The sequence below is a fragment of the Styela clava genome, chromosome 4 (assembly GCF_964204865.1).
Source record: "Styela clava chromosome 4, kaStyClav1.hap1.2, whole genome shotgun sequence".
NCBI classification, from domain to species: Eukaryota; Metazoa; Chordata; class Ascidiacea; order Stolidobranchia; family Styelidae; genus Styela; species Styela clava.
The window spans coordinates 22,792,130-22,815,706 of record NC_135253.1 but is presented as its reverse complement, the minus strand read 5'-3'; the positions used below and the strand labels follow the sequence as shown (position 1 = coordinate 22,815,706).

At 42.8% G+C, this 23,577-nt stretch overlaps 18 non-coding genes across 18 annotated transcripts; all 18 read left to right on the top strand.

Moving 5' to 3' along the window:
* Positions 1–3,928: 3,928 nt before the first annotated feature.
* On the top strand, positions 3,929–4,000 carry Trnah-gug (transfer RNA histidin (anticodon GUG)). The gene has a single exon. It is a non-coding gene; the product is annotated as a tRNA-His (tRNA).
* A 3,048-nt stretch (positions 4,001–7,048) lies between these two features.
* On the top strand, positions 7,049–7,120 carry Trnah-gug (transfer RNA histidin (anticodon GUG)). The gene has a single exon. It is a non-coding gene; the product is annotated as a tRNA-His (tRNA).
* A 5,031-nt stretch (positions 7,121–12,151) lies between these two features.
* Positions 12,152–12,223, top strand: Trnah-gug (transfer RNA histidin (anticodon GUG)). The gene has a single exon. It is a non-coding gene; the product is annotated as a tRNA-His (tRNA).
* A 2,218-nt stretch (positions 12,224–14,441) lies between these two features.
* Trnah-gug (transfer RNA histidin (anticodon GUG)) lies at positions 14,442–14,513 on the top strand. Its single transcript has one exon. It is a non-coding gene; the product is annotated as a tRNA-His (tRNA).
* Positions 14,514–14,981: 468 nt separating this feature from the next.
* Positions 14,982–15,053, top strand: Trnah-gug (transfer RNA histidin (anticodon GUG)). The gene has a single exon. It is a non-coding gene; the product is annotated as a tRNA-His (tRNA).
* A 230-nt stretch (positions 15,054–15,283) lies between these two features.
* Trnah-gug (transfer RNA histidin (anticodon GUG)) lies at positions 15,284–15,355 on the top strand. The gene has a single exon. It is a non-coding gene; the product is annotated as a tRNA-His (tRNA).
* Positions 15,356–15,585: 230 nt separating this feature from the next.
* Positions 15,586–15,657, top strand: Trnah-gug (transfer RNA histidin (anticodon GUG)). The gene has a single exon. It is a non-coding gene; the product is annotated as a tRNA-His (tRNA).
* A 454-nt stretch (positions 15,658–16,111) lies between these two features.
* Trnai-uau (transfer RNA isoleucine (anticodon UAU)) lies at positions 16,112–16,183 on the top strand. Its single transcript has one exon. It is a non-coding gene; the product is annotated as a tRNA-Ile (tRNA).
* A 4-nt stretch (positions 16,184–16,187) lies between these two features.
* Trnah-gug (transfer RNA histidin (anticodon GUG)) lies at positions 16,188–16,259 on the top strand. Its single transcript has one exon. It is a non-coding gene; the product is annotated as a tRNA-His (tRNA).
* A 465-nt stretch (positions 16,260–16,724) lies between these two features.
* Positions 16,725–16,796, top strand: Trnah-gug (transfer RNA histidin (anticodon GUG)). The gene has a single exon. It is a non-coding gene; the product is annotated as a tRNA-His (tRNA).
* A 1,079-nt stretch (positions 16,797–17,875) lies between these two features.
* Trnah-gug (transfer RNA histidin (anticodon GUG)) lies at positions 17,876–17,947 on the top strand. Its single transcript has one exon. It is a non-coding gene; the product is annotated as a tRNA-His (tRNA).
* A 468-nt stretch (positions 17,948–18,415) lies between these two features.
* Positions 18,416–18,487, top strand: Trnah-gug (transfer RNA histidin (anticodon GUG)). Its single transcript has one exon. It is a non-coding gene; the product is annotated as a tRNA-His (tRNA).
* A 545-nt stretch (positions 18,488–19,032) lies between these two features.
* Positions 19,033–19,104, top strand: Trnah-gug (transfer RNA histidin (anticodon GUG)). The gene has a single exon. It is a non-coding gene; the product is annotated as a tRNA-His (tRNA).
* A 461-nt stretch (positions 19,105–19,565) lies between these two features.
* On the top strand, positions 19,566–19,637 carry Trnah-gug (transfer RNA histidin (anticodon GUG)). Its single transcript has one exon. It is a non-coding gene; the product is annotated as a tRNA-His (tRNA).
* A 770-nt stretch (positions 19,638–20,407) lies between these two features.
* On the top strand, positions 20,408–20,479 carry Trnah-gug (transfer RNA histidin (anticodon GUG)). The gene has a single exon. It is a non-coding gene; the product is annotated as a tRNA-His (tRNA).
* Positions 20,480–20,709: 230 nt separating this feature from the next.
* Positions 20,710–20,781, top strand: Trnah-gug (transfer RNA histidin (anticodon GUG)). The gene has a single exon. It is a non-coding gene; the product is annotated as a tRNA-His (tRNA).
* A 530-nt stretch (positions 20,782–21,311) lies between these two features.
* On the top strand, positions 21,312–21,383 carry Trnah-gug (transfer RNA histidin (anticodon GUG)). The gene has a single exon. It is a non-coding gene; the product is annotated as a tRNA-His (tRNA).
* A 1,590-nt stretch (positions 21,384–22,973) lies between these two features.
* Trnah-gug (transfer RNA histidin (anticodon GUG)) lies at positions 22,974–23,045 on the top strand. The gene has a single exon. It is a non-coding gene; the product is annotated as a tRNA-His (tRNA).
* The last annotated feature ends 532 nt before the right edge of the window (positions 23,046–23,577 follow it).

Below are 23,577 nucleotides of genomic sequence, written 5' to 3'. Positions count from 1 at the left end.
AACTTTGAAAGACGAAATTAAATTTTGAAGTCATTTTCAAAACACCTATAAAAACAAAGGTTGAAAACTGAAGTTCTGTAATAAAATCTTGTTTATTCATTATTAGAAGAGGAAGTTGCATTATGCAAGCAGCAGAGTGGCGCAGCGGAAGCGTGCTGGGCTCATAACCCAGAGGTCGATGGATCGAAACCATCCTCTGCTAAAACGCTGTGATCGTGTAGTGGTTAGTACCTCACGTTGTGGCCGTGATAACCCAGGTTCGAATCCTGGTCACAGCATCGGAAATTACCTTTTAAATGCTGTTTTTTTGAAACTCCACGTTTTGAAGGACAACTCCGTATTCCGAGTAGCAGAGTGGCGAATCGGAAACGTGCTGGTCTGATAACCCAGAGTTTGATTGATAATTAGAAGCGGAATTTGCGTTGTGTAAGTAGTAGAGTGGCGCAGCGGAAGCGTGCTGGTCTCATAACCCAAAGGGCGATGGATCTAAACCATCCTCTGCTAAAACGCTGTGATCATATAGTGGTTAGTACCTCACGTTGTGGCCGTGATAACCCAGGTTCGAATCCTGGTCACAGCATCGGTAATTTAATTTTCATTGCGTTTTTTTTGAAACTCCACGTTTTGAAGGACAACTCCGTATTCCGATTAGCAGAGTGGCGAAGCGGAAACGTGCTGGGCTCATAACCCAGAGTTTGATTGATTATTAGAAGAGGAATTTGCGTTGTGTAAGTAGCAGAGTGGCGCAGCGGAAGCGTGCTGGTCTCGTTACCCAGATGTCGATGGATCGAAACCATCCTCTGCTAAAACGCTGTGATCGTATAGTGGTTAGTTCCTCACGTTGTGGCCGTGATAACCCAGGTTCGAATCCTGGTCACAGCATCGGTAATTTAATTTTCATTGCGTTTTTTTTTTAAACTCCACGTTTTGAAGGACAACTCCGTATTCCGAGTAGCAGAGTGGCGAAGCGGAAACGTTCTGGGCCCATGACCCAGAATTTGATGAATTGAAATCATCATCTGCGTCAAAATGCTTTGATCGTATAGTGGTTAGTACATCATGTTATGGCCGTTATAACCCAAGTTCGAATTCTGCTCACAGCATCGGAGCTTTCCTTTGAATTATCCGACTTTTTAGTTTAAATTTTGAAAGACGAAATTAAATTTTGAAGTCATTTTCAAAACACCTATGAAAACAAAGGTTGAAAACTGAAGTTCTGTAATAAAATCTTGTTTATTCATTATTAGAAGAGGAAGTTGCATTTTGCAAGCAGCAGAGTGGCGCAGCAGAAGCGTGCTGGGCTCATAACCCAGAGGTCGATGGATCGAAACCATCCTCTGCTAAACCGCTGTGATCGTGTAGTGGTTAGTACCTCACGTTGTGGCCGTGATAACCCAGGTTCGAATCCTGGTCACAGCATCGGAAATTACCTTTTAAATGCTGTTTTTTTGAAACTCCACGTTTTGAAGGACAACTCCGTATTCCGAGTAGCAGATTGGCGAAGCGGAAACCTGCTGGTCTGATAACCCAGAGTTTGATTGATAATTAGAAGCGGAATTTGCATTGTGTAAGTAGCAGAGTGGCGCAACGGAAGCGTGCTGGTCTCATAACCCAGAGGTCGATGGATGGAAACCATCCTCTGCTGAAACGCTGTGATCGTATAGTGGTTAGTACCTCACGTTGTGGCCGTGATAACCCAGGTTCAAATCCTCGTCACAGCATCGGTAATTTAATTTTCATTGCGTTTCTGTGAAACTCCACGTTTTGAAGGACAACTCCGTATTCCGATTAGCAGAGTGGCGAAGCGGAAACGTGTTGGGCTCATAACCCAGAGTTTGATTGATTATTAGAAGCGGAATTTGCATTGTGTAAGTAGCAGAGTGGCGCAGCGGAAGCGTGCTGGTCTCGTTACCCAGATGTCGATGGATCGAAACCATCCTCTGCTAAAACGCGGTGATCGTATAGTGGTTAGTACCTCACGTTGTGGCCGTGATAACCCAGGTTCGAATCCTGGTCACAGCATCGGTAATTTAATTTTCATTGCGTTTTTTTTTAAACTCCACGTTTTGAAGGACAACTCCGTATTCCGAGTAGCAGAGTGGCGAAGCGGAAACGTTCTGGGCCCATGACCCAGAATTTGATGAATTGAAATCATCATCTGCGTCAAAATGCTTTGATCGTATAGTGGTTAGTACATCATGTTATGGCCGTTATAACCCAAGTTCGAATTCTGCTCACAGCATCGGAGCTTTCCTTTGAATTATCCGACTTTTTAGTTTAAATTTTGAAAGACGAAATTAAATTTTGAAGTCATTTTCAAAACACCTATGAAAACAAAGGTTGAAAACTGAAGTTCTGTAATAAAATCTTGTTTATTCATTATTAGAAGAGGAAGTTGCATTATGCAAGCAGCAGAGTGGCGCAGCGGAAGCTTGCTGGGCTCATAACCCAGAGGTCGATGGATCGAAACCATCCTCTGCTAAACCGCTGTGATCGTGTAGTGGTTAGTACCTCACGTTGTGGCCGTGATAACCCAGGTTCGAATCCTGGTCACAGCATCGGAAATTACCTTTTAAATGCTGTTTTTTTGAAACTCCACGTTTTGAAGGACAACTCCGTATTCCGAGTAGCAGAGTGGCGAAGCGGAAACGTTCTGGGCCCATGACCCAGAATTTGATGAGTTGAAATCATCATCTGCGTCAAAATGCTTTGATCGTATAGTGGTTAGTACATCATGTTATGGCCGTTATAACCCAAGTTCGAATTCTGCTCACAGCATCGGAGCTTTCCGCTGAATTACCAACCTTTTTAGTTTAAACTTTGAAGGACGAATTTAAATTTCGAAGTCATTTTCAAAACACCTATGAAAACAAAGGTTGAAAACTTAAGTTCTATAATAAAATCACGTTTATTCATTATTAGAAGCGGAATTTGCATTGTGACCAGAAAAACTGAAGTTCTGTAATAAAATCTGGTTTGTTTATTATTAGAAGAGGAAGTTGCATTATGCAAGCAGCAGAGTGGTGCAGCGGAAGCGTGCTGGTCTCATAACCCAGAGATCGATGGATCGAAACCATCCTCTGCTAAGACGCTGTGATCGTATAGTGGTTAGTACCTCACGTTGTGGCCGTGATAACCCAGATTCGAATCCTGGTCGCAGCATCGGTAATTTAATTTTCATTGCTGTTTTTTTGAAACTCCACGTTTTGAAGGACAGATCCGTCTTCCGAGTAGCAGAGTGACGAAGCGGAAACGTTCTGGGCCCATGACCCAGAGTTTGATGAATTGAAATCATCGTCTGCGTCAAGATGCTTTGATCGTATAGTGGTTAGTACTTCATGTTATGGCCGTTAAATCCCAAGTTCGAATTCTGCTCACAGCATCGGAGCTTTCCTTTGAATTACCCGACTTTTTAGTTTAAACTTTGAAAGACGAAATTAAATTTTGAGGTCATTTTCAAAACACCTATGAAAACAAAGGTTGAAAACTGAAGTTCTGTAATAAAATCTTGTTTATTCATTATTAGAAGCGGAATTTGCATTGTGTGAGTAGCAGAGTGGCGCAGCGGAAGCGTGCTGGGCTCATAACCCAGAGGTTGATGGATCGAAACCATCCTCTGCTAAAACGCTGTGATCGTATAGTGGTTAGTACCTCACGTTGTGGCCGTGATAACCCAGGTTCGAATTCTGGTCACAGCATCGGAAATTACCTTTTAAATGCTGTTTTTTTGAAACTCCACGTTTTGAAGGACAACTCCGTATTCCGAGTAGCAGAGTGGCGAATCGGAAACGTGCTGGTCTGATAACCCAGAGTTTGATTGATAATTAGAAGCGGATTTTGCGTTGTGTAAGTAGCAGAGTGGCGCAGCGGAAGCGTGCTGGTCTCATAACCCAGAGGGCGATGGATCTAAACCATCCTCTGCTAAAACGCTGTGATCGTATAGTGGTTAGTACCTCACGTTGTGGCCGTGATAACCCAGGTTCGAATCCTGGTCACAGCATCGGTAATTTAATTTTCATTGCGTTTTTTTTGAAACTCCACGTTTTGAAGGACAACTTCGTATTCCGATTAGCAGAGTGGCGAAGCGGAAACGTGCTGGGCTCATAACCCAGAGTCTGATTGATTATTAGAAGCGGAATTTGCGTTGTGTAAGTAGCAGAGTGGCGCAGCGGAAGCATGCTGGTCTCGTTACCCAGATGTCGATGGATCGAAACCATCCTCTGCTAAAACGCTGTGATCGTATAGTGGTTAGTTCCTCACGTTGTGGCCGTGATAACCCAGGTTCGAATCCTGGTCACAGCATCGGTAATTTAATTTTCATTGCGTTTTTTTTTTAGACTCCACGTTTTGAAGGACAACTCCGTATTCCGAGTAGCAGAGTGGCGAAGCGGAAACGTTCTGGGCCCATGACCCAGAATTTGATGAATTGAAATCATCATCTGCGTCAAAATGCTTTGATCGTATAGTGGTTAGTACATCATGTTATGGCCGTTATAACCCAAGTTCGAATTCTGCTCACAGCATCGGAGCTTTCCTCTGAATTACCCGACTTTTTAGTTTAAACTTTGAAGGACGAATTTAAATTTCGAAGTCATTTTCAAAACACCTATGAAAACAAAGATGAAAAACTTAAGTTCTGTAATAAAATAATGTTTATTTATTATTACAAGAGGAAGTTGCATTATGCAAGCAGCAGAGTGGCGCAGCGGAAGCGTGCTGGGCTCATAACCCAGAGGTCGATGGATCGAAACCATCCTCTGCTAAGACGCTGTGATCGTATAGTGGTTAGTACCTCACGTTGTGGCCGTGATAACCTAGGTTCGAATCCTGGTCACAGCATCGGTAATTTAATTTTCATTGCTGTTTTTTTTGAAACTCCACGTTTTGAAGGACAGATCCGTCTTCCGAGTAGCAGAGTGACGAAGCGGAAACGTTCTGGACCCATGACCCAGAGTTTGATGAATTGAAATCATCGTCTGCGTCAAGATGCTTTGATCGTATAGTGGTTAGTACCTCATGTTATGGCCGTTAAATCCCAAATTCGAATTCTGCTCACAGCATCGGAGCTTTCCTTTGAATTATCCGACTTTTTAGTTTAAACTTTGAAAGACGAAATTAAATTTTGAAGTCATTTTCAAAACACCTATAAAAACAAAGGTTGAAAACTGAAGTTCTGTAATAAAATCTTGTTTATTCATTATTAGAAGAGGAAGTTGCATTATGCAAGCAGCAGAGTGGCGCAGCGGAAGCGTGCTGGGCTCATAACCCAGAGGTCGATGGATCGAAACCATCCTCTGCTAAAACGCTGTGATCGTGTAGTGGTTAGTACCTCACGTTGTGGCCGTGATAACCCAGGTTCGAATCCTGGTCACAGCATCGGAAATTACCTTTTAAATGCTGTTTTTTTGAAACTCCACGTTTTGAAAGACAACTCCGTATTCCGAGTAGCAGAGTGGCGAATCGGAAACGTGCTGGTCTGATAACCCAGAGTTTGATTGATAATTAGAAGCGGAATTTGCATTGTGTAAGTAGCAGAGTGGCGCAACGGAAGCGTGCTGGTCTCATAACCCAGAGGTCGATGGATGGAAACCATCCTCTGCTGAAACGCTGTGATCGTATAGTGGTTAGTACCTCACGTTGTGGCCGTGATAACCCAGGTTCAAATCCTCGTCACAGCATCGGTAATTTAATTTTCATTGCGTTTCTGTGAAACTCCACGTTTTGAAGGACAACTCCGTATTCCGATTAGCAGAGTGGCGAAGCGGAAACGTGTTGGGCTCATAACCCAGAGTTTGATTGATTATTAGAAGCGGAATTTGCATTGTGTAAGTAGCAGAGTGGCGCAGCGGAAGCGTGCTGGTCTCGTTACCCAGATGTCGATGGATCGAAACCATCCTCTGCTAAAACGCGGTGATCGTATAGTGGTTAGTACCTCACGTTGTGGCCGTGATAACCCAGGTTCGAATCCTGGTCACAGCATCGGTAATTTAATTTTCATTGCGTTTTTTTTTTAAACTCCACGTTTTGAAGGACAACTCCGTATTCCGAGTAGCAGAGTGGCGAAGCGGAAACGTTCTGGGCCCATGACCCAGAATTTGATGAATTGAAATCATCATCTGCGTCAAAATGCTTTGATCGTATAGTGGTTAGTACATCATGTTATGGCCGTTATAACCCAAGTTCGAATTCTGCTCACAGCATCGGAGCTTTCCTTTGAATTATCCGACTTTTTAGTTTAAATTTTGAAAGACGAAATTAAATTTTGAAGTCATTTTCAAAACACCTATGAAAACAAAGGTTGAAAACTGAAGTTCTGTAATAAAATCTTGTTTATTCATTATTAGAAGAGGAAGTTGCATTATGCAAGCAGCAGAGTGGCGCAGCGGAAGCTTGCTGGGCTCATAACCCAGAGGTCGATGGATCGAAACCATCCTCTGCTAAACCGCTGTGATCGTGTAGTGGTTAGTACCTCACGTTGTGGCCGTGATAACCCAGGTTCGAATCCTGGTCACAGCATCGGAAATTACCTTTTAAATGCTGTTTTTTTGAAACTCCACGTTTTGAAGGACAACTCCGTATTCCGAGTAGCAGAGTGGCAAAGCGGAAACCTGCTGGTCTGATAACCCAGAGTTTGATTGATAATTAGAAGCGGAATTTGCATTGTGTAAGTAGCAGAGTGGCGCAACGGAAGCGTGCTGGTCTCATAACCCAGAGGTCGATGGATGGAAACCATCCTCTGCTGAAACGCTGTGATCGTATAGTGGTTAGTACCTCACGTTGTGGCCTTGATAACCCAGGTTCAAATCCTCGTCACAGCATCGGTAATTTAATTTTCATTGCGTTTTTTTTGAAACTCCACGTTTTGAAGGACAACTCCGTATTCCGATTAGCAGAGTGGCGAAGCGGAAACGTGTTGGGCTCATAACCCAGAGTTTGATTGATTATTAGAAGCGGAATTTGCATTGTGTAAGTAGCAGAGTGGCGCAGCGGAAGTGTGCTGGCCTCGTTACCCAGATGTCGATGGATCGAAACCATCCTCTGCTAAAACGCTGTGATCGTATAGTGGTTAGTACCTCACGTTGTGGCCGTGATAACCCAGGTTCGAATCCTGGTCACAGCATCGGTAATTTAATTTTCATTGCGTTTTTTTTTTTGAAACTCCACGTTTTGAAGGACAACTCCGTATTCCGAGTAGCAGAGTGGCGAAGCGGAAACGTTCTGGGCCCATGACCCAGAATTTGATGAGTTGAAATCATCATCTGCGTCAAAATGCTTTGATCGTATAGTGGTTAGTACATCATGTTATGGCCGTTATAACCCAAGTTCGAATTCTGCTCACAGCATCGGAGCTTTCCTCTGAATTACCAACCTTTTTAGTTTAAACTTTGAAGGACGAATTTAAATTTCGAAGTCATTTTCAAAACACCTATAAAAACAAAGGTTGAAAACTTAAGTTCTGTAATAAAATCACGTTTATTCATTATTAGAAGCGAAATTTGCATTGTGACCAGAAAAACTGAAGTTCTGTAATAAAATCTGGTTTATTTATTATTAGAAGAGGAAGTTGCATTATGCAAGCAGCAGAGTGGCGCAGCGGAAGCGTGCTGGTCTCATAACCCAGAGATCGATGGATCGAAACCATCCTCTGCTAAGACGCTGTGATCGTATAGTGGTTAGTACCTCACGTTGTGGCCGTGATAACCCAGATTCGAATCCTGGTCGCAGCATCGGTAATTTAATTTTCATTGCTATTTTTTTGAAACTCCACGTTTTGAAGGACAGATCCGTCTTCCGAGTAGCAGAGTGACGAAGCGGAAACGTTCTGGGCCCATGACCCAGAGTTTGATGAATTGAAATCATCGTCTGCGTCAAGATGCTTTGATCGTATAGTGGTTAGTACTTCATGTTATGGCCGTTAAATCCCAAGTTCGAATTCTGCTCACAGCATCGGAGCTTTCCTTTGAATTACCCGACTTTTTAGTTTAAACTTTGAAAGACGAAATTAAATTTTGAGGTCATTTTCAAAACACCTATGAAAACAAAGGTTGAAAACTGAAGTTCTGTAATAAAATCTTGTTTATTCATTATTAGAAGCGGAATTTGCATTGTGTGAGTAGCAGAGTGGCGCAGCGGAAGCGTGCTGGGCTCATAACCCAGAGGTTGATGGATCGAAACCATCCTCTGCTAAAACGCTGTGATCGTATAGTGGTTAGTACCTCACGTTGTGGCCGTGATAACCCAGGTTCGAATTCTGGTCACAGCATCGGAAATTACCTTTTAAATGCTGTTTTTTTGAAACTCCACGTTTTGAAGGACAACTCCGTATTCCGAGTAGCAGAGTGGCGAAGCGGAAACGTGCTGGTCTGATAACCCAGAGTTTGATTGATAATTAGAAGCGGAATTTGCGTTGTGTAAGTAGCAGAGTGGCGCAGCGGAAGCGTGCTGGTCTCATAACCCAGAGGGCAATGGATCTAAACCATCCTCTGCTAAAACGCTGTGATCGTATAGTGGTTAGTACCTCACGTTGTGGCCGTGATAACCCAGGTTCGACTCCTGGTCACAGCATCGGTAATTTAATTTTCATTGCGTTTTTTTTGAAACTCCACGTTTTGAAGGACAACTTCGTATTCCGATTAGCAGAGTGGCGAAGCGGAAACGTGCTGGGCTCATAACCCAGAGTCTGATTGATTATTAGAAGCGGAATTTGCGTTGTGTAAGTAGCAGAGTGGCGCAGCGGAAGCATGCTGGTCTCGTTACCCAGATGTCGATGGATCGAAACCATCCTCTGCTAAAACGCTGTGATCGTATAGTGGTTAGTTCCTCACGTTGTGGCCGTGATAACCCAGGTTCGAATCCTGGTCACAGCATCGGAAATTTAATTTTCATTGCGTTTTTTTTTAAACTCCACGTTTTGAAGGACAACTCCGTATTCCGAGTAGCAGAGTGGCGAAGCGGAAACGTTCTGGGCCCATGACCCAGAATTTGATGAATTGAAATCATCATCTGCGTCAAAATGCTTTGATCGTATAGTGGTTAGTACATCATGTTATGGCCGTTATAACCCAAGTTCGAATTCTGCTCACAGCATCGGAGCTTTCCTCTGAATTACCCGACTTTTTAGTTTAAACTTTGAAGGACGAATTTAAATTTCGAAGTCATTTTCAAAACACCTATGAAAACAAAGGTTGAAAACTGAAGTTCTGTAATAAAATCTTGTTTATTCATTATTAGAAGAGGAAGTTGCATTATGCAAGCAGCAGAGTGGCGCAGCGGAAGCGTGCTGGGCTCATAACCCAGAGGTCGATGGATCGAAACCATCCTCTGCTAAGACGCTGTGATCGTATAGTGGTTAGTACCTCACGTTGTGGCCGTGATAACCTAGGTTCGAATCCTGGTCACAGCATCGGTAATTTAATTTTCATTGCTGTTTTTTTTTGAAACTCCACGTTTTGAAGGACAGATCCGTCTTCCGAGTAGCAGAGTGACGAAGCGGAAACGTTCTGGACCCATGACCCAGAGTTTGATGAATTGAAATCATCGTCTGCGTCAAGATGCTTTGATCGTATAGTGGTTAGTACCTCATGTTATGGCCGTTAAATCCCAAATTCGAATTCTGCTCACAGCATCGGAGCTTTCCTTTGAATTATCCGACTTTTTAGTTTAAACTTTGAAAGACGAAATTAAATTTTGAAGTCATTTTCAAAACACCTATGAAAACAAAGGTTGAAAACTGAAGTTCTGTAATAAAATCTTGTTTATTCATTATTAGAAGAGGAAGTTGCATTATGCAAGCAGCAGAGTGGCGCAGCGGAAGCGTGCTGGGCTCATAACCCAGAGGTCGATGGATCGAAACCATCCTCTGCTAAAACGCTGGGATCGTATAGTGGTTAGTACCTCACGTTGTGGCCGTGATAACCCAGATTCGAATCCTTGTCACAGCATCGGAAATTACCTTTTAAATGCTGTTTTTTTGAAACTCCACGTTTTGAAGGACAACTCCGTATTCCGAGTAGCAGAGTGGCGATGCGGAAACCTACTGGTCTGATAACCCAGAGTTTGATTGATAATTAGAAGCGGAATTTGCATTGTGTAAGTAGCAGAGTGGCGAAGCGGAAGCGTGCTGTTCTCATAACCCAGAGGTCGATGGATCGAAACCATCCTCTGCTAAAACACTGTGATCGTATAGTGGTTAGTACCTCACGTTGTGGCCGTGATAACCTAGGTTCGAACCCTGGTCACAGCATCGGTAATTTGATTTTCATTGCTGTTTTTTTAGAAACTCCACGTTTTGAAGGACAGATCCGTCTTCCGAGTAGCAGAGTGACGAAGCGGAAACGTTCTGGGCCCATGATCCAGAGTTTGATGAATTGAAATCATCGTCTGCGTCAAGATGCTTTGATCGTATAGTGGTTAGTACCTCATGTTATGGCCGTTAAATCCCAAGTTCGAATTCTGCTCACAGCATCGGAGCTTTCCTTTGAATTATCCAACTTTTTAATTTAAATTTTGAAAGACGAAATTAAATTTTGAAGTCATTTTCAAAACACCTATGAAAACAAAGGTTGAAAACTGAAGTTCTGTAATAAAATCTTGTTTATTCATTATTAGAAGAGGAAGTTGCGTTATGCAAGCAGCAGAGTGGCGCAGCGGAAGCGTGCTGGGCTCATAACCTAGAGGTCGATGGATCGAAACCATCCTCTGCTAAAACGCTGTGATCGTGTAGTGGTTAGTACCTCACGTTGTGGCCGTGATAACCCAGGTTCGAATCCTGGTCACAGCATCGGAAATTACCTTTTAAATGCTGTTTTTTTGAAACTCCACGTTTTGAAGGACAACTCCGTATTCCGAGTAGCAGAGTGGCGAAGCGGAAACCTGCTGGTCTGATAACCCAGAGTTTGATTGATAATTAGAAGCGGAATTTGCATTGTGTAAGTAGCAGAGTGGCGCAGCGGAAGCGTGCTGGTCTCATAACCCAGAGGTCGATGGATGGAAACCATCCTCTGCTAAAACGCTGTGATCGTATAGTGGTTAGTACCTCACGTTGTGGCCGTGATAACCCAGGTTCAAATCCTCGTCACAGCATCGGTAATTTAATTTTCATTGCGTTTTTTTTGAAACTCCACGTTTTGAAGGACAACTCCGTATTCCGATTAGCAGAGTGGCGAAGCGGAAACGTGTTGGACTCATAACCCAGAGTTTGATTGATTATTAGAAGCGGAATTTGCATTGTGTAAGTAGCAGAGTGGCGCAGCGGAAGCGTGCTGGTCTCGTTACCCAGATGTCGATGGATCGAAACCATCCTCTGCTAAAACGCTGTGTTCGTATAGTGGTTAGTACCTCACGTTGTGGCCGTGATAACCCAGGTTCGAATCCTGGTCACAGCATCGGTAATTTAATTTTCATTGCGTTTTTTTTTTAAACTCCACGTTTTGAAGGACAACTCCGTATTCCGAGTAGCAGAGTGGCGAAGCGGAAACGTTCTGGGCCCATGACCCAGAATTTGATGAATTGAAATCATCATCTGCGTCAAAATGCTTTGATCGTATAGTGGTTAGTACATCATGTTATGGCCGTTATAACCCAAGTTCGAATTCTGCTCACAGCATCGGAGCTTTCCTCTGAATTACCAGACTTTTTAGTTTAAACTTTGAAGGACGAATTTAAATTTCGAAGTCATTTTCAAAACACCTATGAAAACAAAGGTTGAAAACTTAAGTTCTGTAATAAAATCACGTTTATTCATTATTAGAAGCGGAATTTGCATTGTGTGAGTAGCAGAGTGGCGCAGCGGAAGCGTGCTGGGCTCATAACCCAGAAGTCGATGGATCGAAACCATCCTCGGCTAAAACGCTGTGATCGTATAGTGGTTAGTACCTCACGTTGTGGCCGTGATAACCCAGGTTCGAATTCTGGTCACAGCATCGGAAATTACCTTTTAAATGCTGTTTTTTTGAAACTCCACGTTTTGAAGGACAACTCCGTATTCCGAGTAGCAGAGTGGCGAATCGGAAACGTGCTGGTCTGATAACCCAGAGTTTGATTGATAATTAGAAGCGGAATTTGCGTTGTGTAAGTAGCAGAGTGGCGCAGCGGAAGCGTGCTGGTCTCATAACCCAGAGGGCGATGGATCTAAACCATCCTCTGCTAAAACGCTGTGATCGTATAGTGGTTAGTACCTCACGTTGTGGCCGTGATAACCCAGGTTCGAATCCTGGTCACAGCATCGGTAATTTAATTTTCATTGCGTTTTTTTTGAAACTCCACGTTTTGAAGGACAACTCCGTATTCCGATTAGCAGAGTGGCGAAGCGGAAACGTGCTGGGCTCATAACCCAGAGTTTGATTGATTATTAGAAGCGGAATTTGCGTTGTGTAAGTAGCAGAGTGGCGCAGCGGAAGCGTGCTGGTCTCGTTACCCAGATGTCGATGGATCGAGACCATCCTCTGCTAAAACGCTGTGATCGTATAGTGGTTAGTTCCTCACGTTGTGGCCGTGATAACCCAGGTTCGAATCCTGGTCACAGCATCGGTAATTTAATTTTCATTGCGTTTTTTTTTTAAACTCCACGTTTTGAAGGACAACTCCGTATTCCGAGTAGCAGAGTGGCGAAGCGGAAACGTTCTGGGCCCATGACCCAGAATTTGATGAATTGAAATCATCATCTGAGTCAAAATGCTTTGATCGTATAGTGGTTAGTACATCATGTTATGGCCGTTATAACCCAAGTTCGAATTCTGCTCACAGCATCGGAGCTTTCCTCTGAATTACCCGAATTTTTAGTTTAAACTTTGAAGGACGAATTAAAATTTCGAAGTCATTTCCAAAACACCTATGAAAACAAAGATGAAAAACTTAAGTTCTGTAATAAAATAATGTTTATTTATTATTAGAAGAGGAAGTTGCATTATGCAAGCAGCAGAGTGGCGCAGCGGAAGCGTGCTGGGCTCATAACCCAGAGGTCGATGGATCGAAACCATCCTCTGCTAAGACGCTGTGATCGTATAGTGGTTAGTACCTCACGTTGTGGCCGTGATAACCCAGGTTCGAATCCGGGTCACAGCATCGGTAATTTAATTTTCATTGCAGTTTTTTTGAAACTCCACGTTTTGAAGGACAGATCCGTCTTCCGAGTAGCAGAGTGGCGAAGCGGAAACGTTCTGGGACCATGACTCAGAGTTTGATGAATTGAAATCATCGTCTGCGTCAAGATGCTTTTATCGCATAGTGGTTAGTACCTCATGTTATGGCCGTTATAACCAAAGTTCGAATTCTGCTCACAGTATCGGAGCTTTCCTTTGAATAACCCGACTTTTCAGTTTAAATTTTGTAGGACGAATTTGTCAGACAATATTTCAGTCTGACAGAATTACCCGACTTTTTAGTTTAAACTTTGAAGGAGGAATTTAAACTTTGAAGTCATTTTCAAAACACCTATGAAAACAAAGATGAAAAACTTAAGTTCTCTAATGAAATCTTGTTTATTTATTATTAGAAGAGAAAGTTGCAATATGCAAGCAGCAGATTGGCGCAGCGGAAGCGTGCTGGGCTCATAACCCAGAGGTCGATGGATCAAAACCATCCTCTGCTAAGACGCTGTGATCGTATAGTGGTTAGTACCTCACGTTGTGGCCGTGATACCCCAAGTACGAATTCTGCTCACAGCATCGGAGCTTTCTTTGAATTACCCGACTTTTTAGTTTAAACTTTGAAGGACGAATTTAAATTTCGAAGTCATTTTCAAAACACCTATGAAAACAAAGATGAAAAACTTGAGTTCCGTAATAAAATAATGTTTATTTATTATTAGAAGAGGAAGTTGCATTATGCAAGCAGCAGAGTGGCGCAGCGGAAGCGTGCTGGGCTCATAACCCAGAGGTCGATGGATCGAAACCATCTTCTGCTAATACGCTGTGATCGTATAGTGGTTAGTACCTCACGTTGTGGCCGTGATAACCCAGGTTCGAATCCTGGTCCACAGCATCGGTAATTTAATTTTCAATGCTGTTTTTTTGAAACGCCACGTTTTGAAGGACAACTCCGTATTCCGAGTAGCAGAGTGGCGAAGCGGAAACGTTCTGGGCCCATGACCCAGAGTTTGATGAATTGGAATCATCATCTGCGTCAAACTTTGATCGTATAGTGGTTAGTACCTCATGTTATGGCCGTTATAACCCAAGTTCAAATTCTGCTCACAGCTTCGGAGCTTTCCTTTGAATTACCCGAATTTTTAGTTTAAACTTTGAAGGACGAATTTAAATTTCGAAGTCATTTTCAAAACACCTATGAAAACAAAGATGAAAAACTGAAGTTCTGTAATAAAATATTGTTTATTTATTATTAGAAGAGGTAGTTGCATTATGCAAGCAGCAGAGTGGCGCAGCGGAAGCGTGCTGGGCTCATAACCCAGAGATCGATGGATCGGAACCATCCTCTGCTAAGACGCTGTGATCGTATAGTGGTTAGTACCTCACGTTGTGGCCGTGATAACCCAGGTTCGAATCCTGGTCACAGCATCGGTAATTTTATTTTCATTGCTGTTTTTTTGAAACTCCACGTTTTGAAGGACAGATCCGTCTTCCGAGTAGCAGAGTGACGAAGCGGAAACGTTCTGGGCCCATGACCCAGAGTTTGATGAATTGAAATCATCGTCTGCGTCGAGATGCTTTGATCGTATAGTGGTTAGTACCTCATGTTATGGCCGTTAAATCCCAAGTTCGAATTCTGCTCACAGCATCGGAGCTTTCCTTTGAATTATCCGACTTTTTAGTTTAAACTTTGAAAGACGAAATTAAATTTTGAAGTCAGTCATTCTCAAAACACCTATGAAAACAAAGGTTGAAAACTAAAGTTCTGTAATAAAATCTTGTTTATTCATTATTAGAAGAGGAAGTTGCATTATGCAAGCAGCAGAGTGGCGCAGCGGAAGCGTGCTGGGCTCATAACCCAGAGGTCAATGGATCGAAACCATCCTCTGCTAAAACGCTGTGATCGTATAGTGGTTAGTACCTCACGTTGTGGCCGTGATAACCCAGGTTCGAATCCTGGTCACAGCATCGGAAATTACCTTTTAAATGCTGTTTTTTTGAAACTCCACGTTTTGAAGGACAACTCCGTATTCCGAGTAGCAGAGTGGCGAAGCGGAAACGTGCTGGTCTGATAACCCAGAGTTTGATTGATAATTAGAAGCGGAATTTGCATTGTGTAAGTAGCAGAGTGGCGCAGCGGAAGCGTGCTGGTCTCATAACCAAGAGGGCGATGGATCTAAACCATCCTCTGCTAAAACGCTGTGATCGTATAGTGGTTAGTACCTCACGTTGTGGCCGTGATAACCCAGGTTCGAATCCTGGTCACAGCATCGGTAATTTAATTTTCATTGCGTTTTTTTTGAAACTCCACGTTTTGAAGGACAACTCCGTATTCCGATTAGCAGAGTGGCGAAGCGGAAACGTGCTGGGCTCATAACCCAGAGTTTGATTGATTATTAGAAGCGGAATTTGCATTGTGTAAGTAGCAGAGTGGCGCAGCGGAAGCGTGCTGGGCTCATAATCCATAGGCCGACGGATCGAAACCATCCTCTGCTAAGACGCTGTGATCGTATAGTGGTTAGTACCTCACGTTGTGGCCGTGATAACCCAGGTTCGAATCCTGGTCACAGCATCGGTAATTTAATTTTCATTGCAGTTTTTTTGAAACTCCACGTTTTGAAGGACAGATCCGTCTTCCGAGTAGCAGAGTGGCGAAGCGGAAACGTTCTGGGACCATGACCCAGAGTTTGATGAATTGAAATCATCGTCTGCGTCAAGATGCTTTTATCGCATAGTGGTTAGTACCTCATGTTATGGCCGTTATAACCCAAGTTCGAATTCTGCTCACAGCATCGGAGCTTTCCTTTGAATAACCCGACTTTTCAGTTTAAATTTTGTAGGACGAATTTGTCAGACAATATTTCAGTCTGACAGAATTACCCGACTTTTTAGTTTAAACTTTGAAGGACGAATTTAAATTTCGAAGTCATTTTCAAAACACCTATGGAAACAAAGATGAAAAACTTAAGTTCTCTAATAAAATCTTGTTTATTTCTTATTAGAAGAGAAAGTTGCATTATACAAGCAGCAGATTGGCGCAGCGGAAGCGTGCTGGGCTTATAACCCAGAGGTCGATGGATCGAAACCATCCTCTGCTAAGACGCTGTGATCGTATAGTGGTTAGTACCTCATGTTGTGGCCGTGATAACCCAGGTTCGAATCCTGGTCACAGCATCGGTAATTTAATTTTCATTTGCTGTTTTTTTGAAACTCCACATTTTGAAGGACAGATCCGTCTTCCGAGTAGCAGAGTGACGAAGCGGAAACGTTCTGGGCCCATGACCCAGAGTTTGATGAATTGAAATCATCGTCTGCGTCAAGATGCTTTGATCGTATAGTGGTTAGTACCTCATGTTATGGCCGTTAAATCCCAAGTTCGAATTCTGCTCACAGCATCGGAGCTTTCCTTTGAATTACCCGACTTTTTAGTTTAAACTTTGAAAGACGAAATTAAATTTTGAAGTCATTTTTAAAACACCTATGAAAACAAAGGTTGAAAACTGAAGTTCTGTAATAAAATCTTGTTTATTCATTATTAGAAGAGGAAGTTGCATTATGCAAGCAACAGAGTGGCGCAGCGGAAGCGTGCTGGGCTCATAACCCAGAGGTCGATGGATCGAAACCATCCTCTGCTAAAACGCTGTGATCGTATAGTGGTTAGTACCTCACGTTGTGGCCGTGATAACCCAGGTTCGAATCCTGGTCACAGCATCGAAAATTACCTTTTAAATGCTGTTTTTTTGAAACTCCACCTTTTGAAGGACAACTCCGTATTCCGAGTAGCAGAGTGGCGAAGCGGAAACGTGCTGGTCTGATAACCCAGAGTTTGATTGATAATTAGAAGCGGAATTTGCATTGAGTAAGTAGCAGAGTGGCGCAGCGGAAGCGTGCTGGTCTCATAACCCAGAGGGCTATGGATCGAAACCATCCTCTGCTAAGACGCTGTGATCGTATAGTGGTTAGTACCTCATGTTATGTCCGTTAAATCCCAAGTTCGAATTCTGCTCACAGCATCGGAGCTTTCCTTTGAATTACCCGACTTTTTAGTTTAAACTTTGAAAGACGAATTTAAATTTCGAAGTCATTTTCAAATCACCTATGAAAACAAAGATGAAAAACTTAAGTTCCGTAATAAAATAATGTTTATTTATTATTAGAAGAGGAAGTTGCATTATGCAAGCAGCAGAGTGGCGCAGCGGAAGCGTGCTGGGCTCATAACCCAGAGGTCGATGGATCGAAACCATCCTCTGCTAATACGCTGTGATCGTATAGTGGTTAGTATCTCACGTTGTGGCCGTGATAACCCAGGTTCGAATCCTGGTCACAGCATCGGTAATTTAATTTTCAATGCTGTTTTTTTGAAACGCCACGTTTTGAAGGACAACTCCGTATTCCGAGTAGCAGAGTGGCGAAGCGGAAATTTTTTGGGCCCATGACCCAGAGTTTGATGAATTGAAATCAACATCTGCGTCAACCTTTGATCGTATAGTGGTTAGTACCTCATGTTATGGCCGTTATAACCCAAGTTCAAATTCTGCTCACAGCATCGGAGCTTTCCTTTGAATTACCCGACTTTTTAGTTTAAACTTTGAAGGACGAATTTAAATTTCGAAGTCATTTTCAAAACACCTATGAAAACAAAGATGAAAAACTAAAGTTCTGTAATAAAACCTTGTTTATTTATTATTAGAAGAGGAAGTTGCATTATACAAGCAGCAGAGTGACGCAGCGGAAGCGTGCTGGGCTCATAACCCAGAGATCGATGGATCGGAACCATCCTCTGCTAAAAGGCTGTGATCGTATAGTGGTTAGTACCTCACGTTGTGGCCGTGATAACCCAGGTTCGAATCCTGGTCACAGCATCGGTAATTTAATTTTCATTGCTGTTTTTTTGAAACTCCACGTTTTGAAGGACAGATCCGTCTTCCGAGTAGCAGAGTGACGAAGCGGAAACGTTCTGGGCCCATGACCCAGAGTTTGATGAATTGAAATCATCGTCTGCGTCAAGATGCTTTGATCGTATAGTGGTTAGTACCTCATGTTATGGCCGTTAAATCCCAAGTTCGAATTCTGCTCACAGCATCGAAGCTTTCCTTTGAAATATCCGACTTTTTAGTTTAAACTTTGAAAGACGAAATTAAATTTTGAAGTCAGTCATTCTCAAAACACCTATGAAAACAAAGGTTGAAAACTGAAGTTCTGTAATAAAATCTTGTTTATTCATTATTTGAAGAGGAAGTTGCATTATGCAAGCAGCAGAGTGGCGCAGCGAAAGTGTGCTGGGCTCATAACCCAGAGGTCAATGGATCGAAACCATCCTCTGCTAAAACGCTGTGATCGTATAGTGGTTAGTACCTCACGTTGTGGCCGTGATAACCCAGGTTCGAATCCTGGTCACAGCATCGAAAATTACCTTTTAAATGCTGTTTTTTTGAAACTCCACCTTTTGAAGGACAACTCCGTATTCCGAGTAGCAGAGTGGCGAAGCGGAAACGTGCTGGTCTGATAACCCAGAGTTTGATTGATAATTAGAAGCGGAATTTGCATTGAGTAAGTAGCAGAGTGGCGCAGCGGAAGCGTGCTGGTCTCATAACCCAGAGGGCTATGGATCGAAACCATCCTCTGCTAAGACGCTGTGATCGTATAGTGGTTAGTACCTCATGTTATGTCCGTTAAATCCCAAGTTTGAATTCTGCTCACAGCATCGGAGCTTTCCTTTGAATTACAGACTTTTTAGTTTAAACTTTGAAAGACGAATTTAAATTTCGAAGTCATTTTCAAATCACCTATGAAAACAAAGATGAAAAACTTAAGTTCCGTAATAAAATAATGTTTATTTATTATTAGAAGAGGAAGTTGCATTATGCAAGCAGCAGAGTGGCGCAGCGGAAGCGTGCTGGGCTCATAACCCAGAGGTCGATGGATCGAAACCATCCTCTGCTAATACGCTGTGATCGTATAGTGGTTAGTACCTCACGTTGTGGCCGTGATAACCCAGGTTCGAATCCTGGTCACAGCATCGGTAATTTAATTTTCAATGCTGTTTTTTTGAAACGCCATGTTTTGAAGGACAACTCCGTATTCCGAGTAGCAGAGTGGCAAAGCGGAAATTTTTTGGGCCCATGACCCAGAGTTTGATGAATTGAAATCAACATCTGCGTCAACCTTTGATCGTATAGTGGTTAGTACCTCATGTTATGGCCGTTATAACCCAAGTTCAAATTCTGCTCACAGCATCGGAGCTTTCCTTTGAATTACCCGACTTTTTAGTTTAAACTTTGAAGGACGAATTTAAATTTCGAAGTCATTTTCAAAACACCTATGAAAACAAAGATGAAAAACTAAAGTTCTGTAATAAAACCTTGTTTATTTATTATTAGAAGAGGAAGTTGCATTATACAAGCAGCAGAGTGACGCAGCGGAAGCGTGCTGGGCTCATAACCCAGAGATCGATGGATCGGAACCATCCTCTGCTAAAAGGCTGTGATCGTATAGTGGTTAGTACCTCACGTTGTGGCCGTGATAACCCAGGTTCGAATCCTGGTCACAGCATCGGTAATTTAATTTTCATTGCTGTTTTTTTGAAACTCCACGTTTTGAAGGACAGATCCGTCTTCCGAGTAGCAGAGTGACGAAGCGGAAACGTTCTGGGCCCATGACCCAGAGTTTGATGAATTGAAATCATCGTCTGCGTCAAGATGCTTTGATCGTATAGTGGTTAGTACCTCATGTTATGGCCGTTAAATCCCAAGTTCGAATTCTGCTCACAGCATCGAAGCTTTCCTTTGAATTATCCGACTTTTTAGTTTAAACTTTGAAAGACGAAATTAAATTTTGAAGTCAGTCATTCTCAAAACACCTATGAAAACAAAGGTTGAAAACTGAAGTTCTGTAATAAAATCTTGTTTATTCATTATTTGAAGAGGATGTTGCATTATGCAAGCAGCAGAGTGGCGCAGCGAAAGTGTGCTGGGCTCATAACCTAGAGGTCAATGGATCGAAACCATCCTCTGCTAAAACGCTGTGATCGTATAGTGGTTAGTACCTCACGTTGTGGCCGTGATAACCCCGGTTCGAATCCTGGTCACAGCATCGGAAATTACCTTTTAAATGCTGTTTTTGTGAAACTCCACGTTTTGAAGGACAACTCCGTATTCCGAGTAGCAGAGTGGCGAAGCGGAAACGTGCTGGTCTGATAACCCAGAGTTTGATTGATAATTAGAAGCGGAATTTGCATTGTGTAAGTAGCAGAGTGGCGCAGCGGAAGCGTGCTCTTCTCATAACCCAGAGGGCGATGGATCTAAACCATCCTCTGCTAAAACGCTGTGATCGTATAGTGGTTAGTACCTCACGTTGTGGCCGTGATAACCCAGGTTCGAATCCTGGTCACAGCATCCGTAATTTAATTTTCATTGCGTTTTTTTTGAAACTCCACGTTTTGAAGGACAACTCCGTATTCCGATTAGCAGAGTGGCGAAGCGGAAACGTGCTGGGCTCATAACCCAGAGTTTGATTGATTATTAGAAGCGGAATTTGCATTGTGTAAGTAGCAGAGTGGCACAGCGGAAGCGTGCTGGGCTCATAATCCATAGGTCGACGGATCGAAACCATCCTCTGCTAAGACGCTGTGATCGTATAGTGGTTAGTACCTCACGTTGTGGCCGTGATAACCCAGGTTCGAATCCTGGTCACAGCATCGACAATTTAATTTTCATTGCAGTTTTTTTGAAACTCCACGTTTTGAAGGACAGATCCGTCTTCCGAGTAGCAGAGTAGCGAAGCGGAAACGTTCTGGGACCATGACCCAGAGTTTAATGAATTGAAATCATCGTCTGCGTCAAGATGCTTTTTTCGCATAGTGGTTAGTACCTCATGTTATGGCCGTTATAACCCAAGTTCGAATTCTGCTCACAGCATCGGAGCTTTCCTTTGAATAACCCGAATTTTCAGTTTAAATTTTGTAGAACGAATTTGTCAGACAATATTTCAGTCTGACAGAATTACCCGACTTTTTAGTTTAAACTTTGAAGGACGAATTTAAATTTTGAAGTCATTTTCAAAACACCTATGGAAACAAAGATGAAAAACTTAAGTTCTCTAATAAAATCTTGTTTATTTCTTATTAGAAGAGAAAGTTGCATTATGCAAGCAGCAGATTGGCGCAGCGGAAGCGTGTTGGGCTCATAACCCAGAGGTCGATGGATCGAAACCATCCTCTGCTAAGACGCTGTGATCGTATAGTGGTTAGTACCTCATGTTGTGGCCGTGATAACCCAGGTTCGAATCCTGGTCACAGCATCGGTAATTTAATTTTCATTGCTGTTTTTTTGAAACTCCACGTTTTGAAGGACAGATCCGTCTTCCGAGTAGCAGAGTGACGAAGCGGAAACGTTCTGGGCCCATGACCCAGAGTTTGATGAATTGAAATCATCGTCTGCGTCAAGATGCTTTGATCGTATAGTGGTTAGTACCTCATGTTATGTCCGTTAAATCCCAAGTTCGAATTCTGCTCACAGCATCGGAGCTTTCCTTTGAATTACCCGACTTTTTAGTTTAAACTTTGAAAGACGAAATTAAATTTTGAAGGCATTTTCAAAACACCTATGAAAACAAAGGTTGAAAACTGAAGTTCTGTAATAAAATCTTGTTTATTCATTATTAGAAGAAGAAGTTGCATTATGCAAGCAGCAGAGTGGCGCAGCGGAAGCGTGCTGGGCTCATAACCCAGAGGTCGATGGATCGAAACCATCCTCTGCTAAAACGCTGTGATCGTATAGTGGTTAGTACCTCACGTTGTGGCCGTGATAACCAAGGTTCGAATCCTGGTCACAGCATCGGAAATTACCTTTTAAATGCTGTTTTTTTGAAACTCCACCTTTTGAAGGACAACTCCGTATTCCGAGTAGCAGAGTGGCGAAGCGGAAACGTGCTGGTCTGATAACCCAGAGTTTGATTGATAATTAGAAGCGGAATTTGCATTGAGTAAGTAGCAGAGTGGCGCAGCGGAAGCGTGCTGGTCTCATAACCCAGAGGGCGATGGATCTAAACCATCCTCTGCTAAAACGCTGTGATCGTATAGTGGTTAGTACCTCACGTTGTGGCCGTGATAACCCAGTTCGAATCCTGGTCACAGCATCGGTAATTTAATTTTCATTGCGTTTTTTTTGAAACTCCACGTTTTGAAGGACAACTCCGTATTCCGATCAGCAGAGTGGCGAAGCGGAAACGTGCTAGGCTCATAACCCAGAGTTTGATTGATTATTAGAAGCGGAATTTGCATTGTGTAAGTAGCAGAGTGGCGCGGCGGAAGCGTGCTGTTCTCATTACCCAGATGTCGATGGATCGAAACCATTCTCTGCTAAAACGCTGTGATCGTATAGTGGTTAGTACCTCACGTTGTGGCCGTGATAATCCTGGTCACAGCATCGGTAATTTTATTTTCATTGCGTTTTTTTGAAACTCCACGTATTGAAGGACAACTCCGTATTCCGAGTAGCAGAGTGGCGAAGCGGAAACGTTCTGGGCCCATGACCCAGAATTTGATGAATTGAAATCATCATCTGCGTCAAAATGCTTTGATCGTATAGTGGTTAGTACCTCATGTTATGGCCGTTATAACCCAAGTTCGAATTCTGCTCACAGCATCGGAGCTTTCCTCTGAATTACCCGACTTTTTAGTTTAAACTTTGAAGGACGAATTTAAATTTCGAAGTCATTTTCAAAACACCTATGAAAACAAAGATGAAAAACTTAAGTTCTGTAATAAAATAATGTTTATTTATTATTAGAAGAGGAAGTTGCATTATGCAACCAGCAGAGTGGCGCAGCGGAAGCGTGCTGGGCTCATAACCCAGAGGTCGATGGATCGAAGCCATCCTCTGCTAAGACGCTGTGATCGTATAGTGGTTAGTACCTCACGTTGTGGCCGTGATAACCCAGGTTCGAATCCTGGTCACAGCAACGGTAATTTAATTTTCATTGCAGTTTTTTTGAAACTCCACGTTTTGAAAGACAGATCCGTCTTCCGAGTAGCAGAGTGGCGAAGCGGAAACGTTCTGGGACCATGACCCAGAGTTTGATGAATTGAAATCATCGTCTGCGTCAAGATGCTTTTATCGCATAGTGGTTAGTACCTCATGTTATGGCCGTTATAACCCAAGTTCGAATTCTGCTCACAGTATCGGAGCTTTCCTTTGAATAACCAGACTTTTAAGCGGAAACGTGCTAGGCTCATAACCCAGAGTTTGATTGATTATTAGAAGCGGAATTTGCATTGTGTAAGTAGCAGAGTGGCGCAGCGGAAGCGTGCTGTTCTCATTACCCAGATGTCGATGGATCGAAACCATTCTCTGCTAAAACGCTGTGATCGTATAGTGGTTAGTACCTCACGTTGTGGCCGTGATAATCCTGGTCACAGCATCGGTAATTTTATTTTCATTGCGTTTTTTTTGAAACTCCACGTATTGAAGGACAACTCCGTATTCCGAGTAGC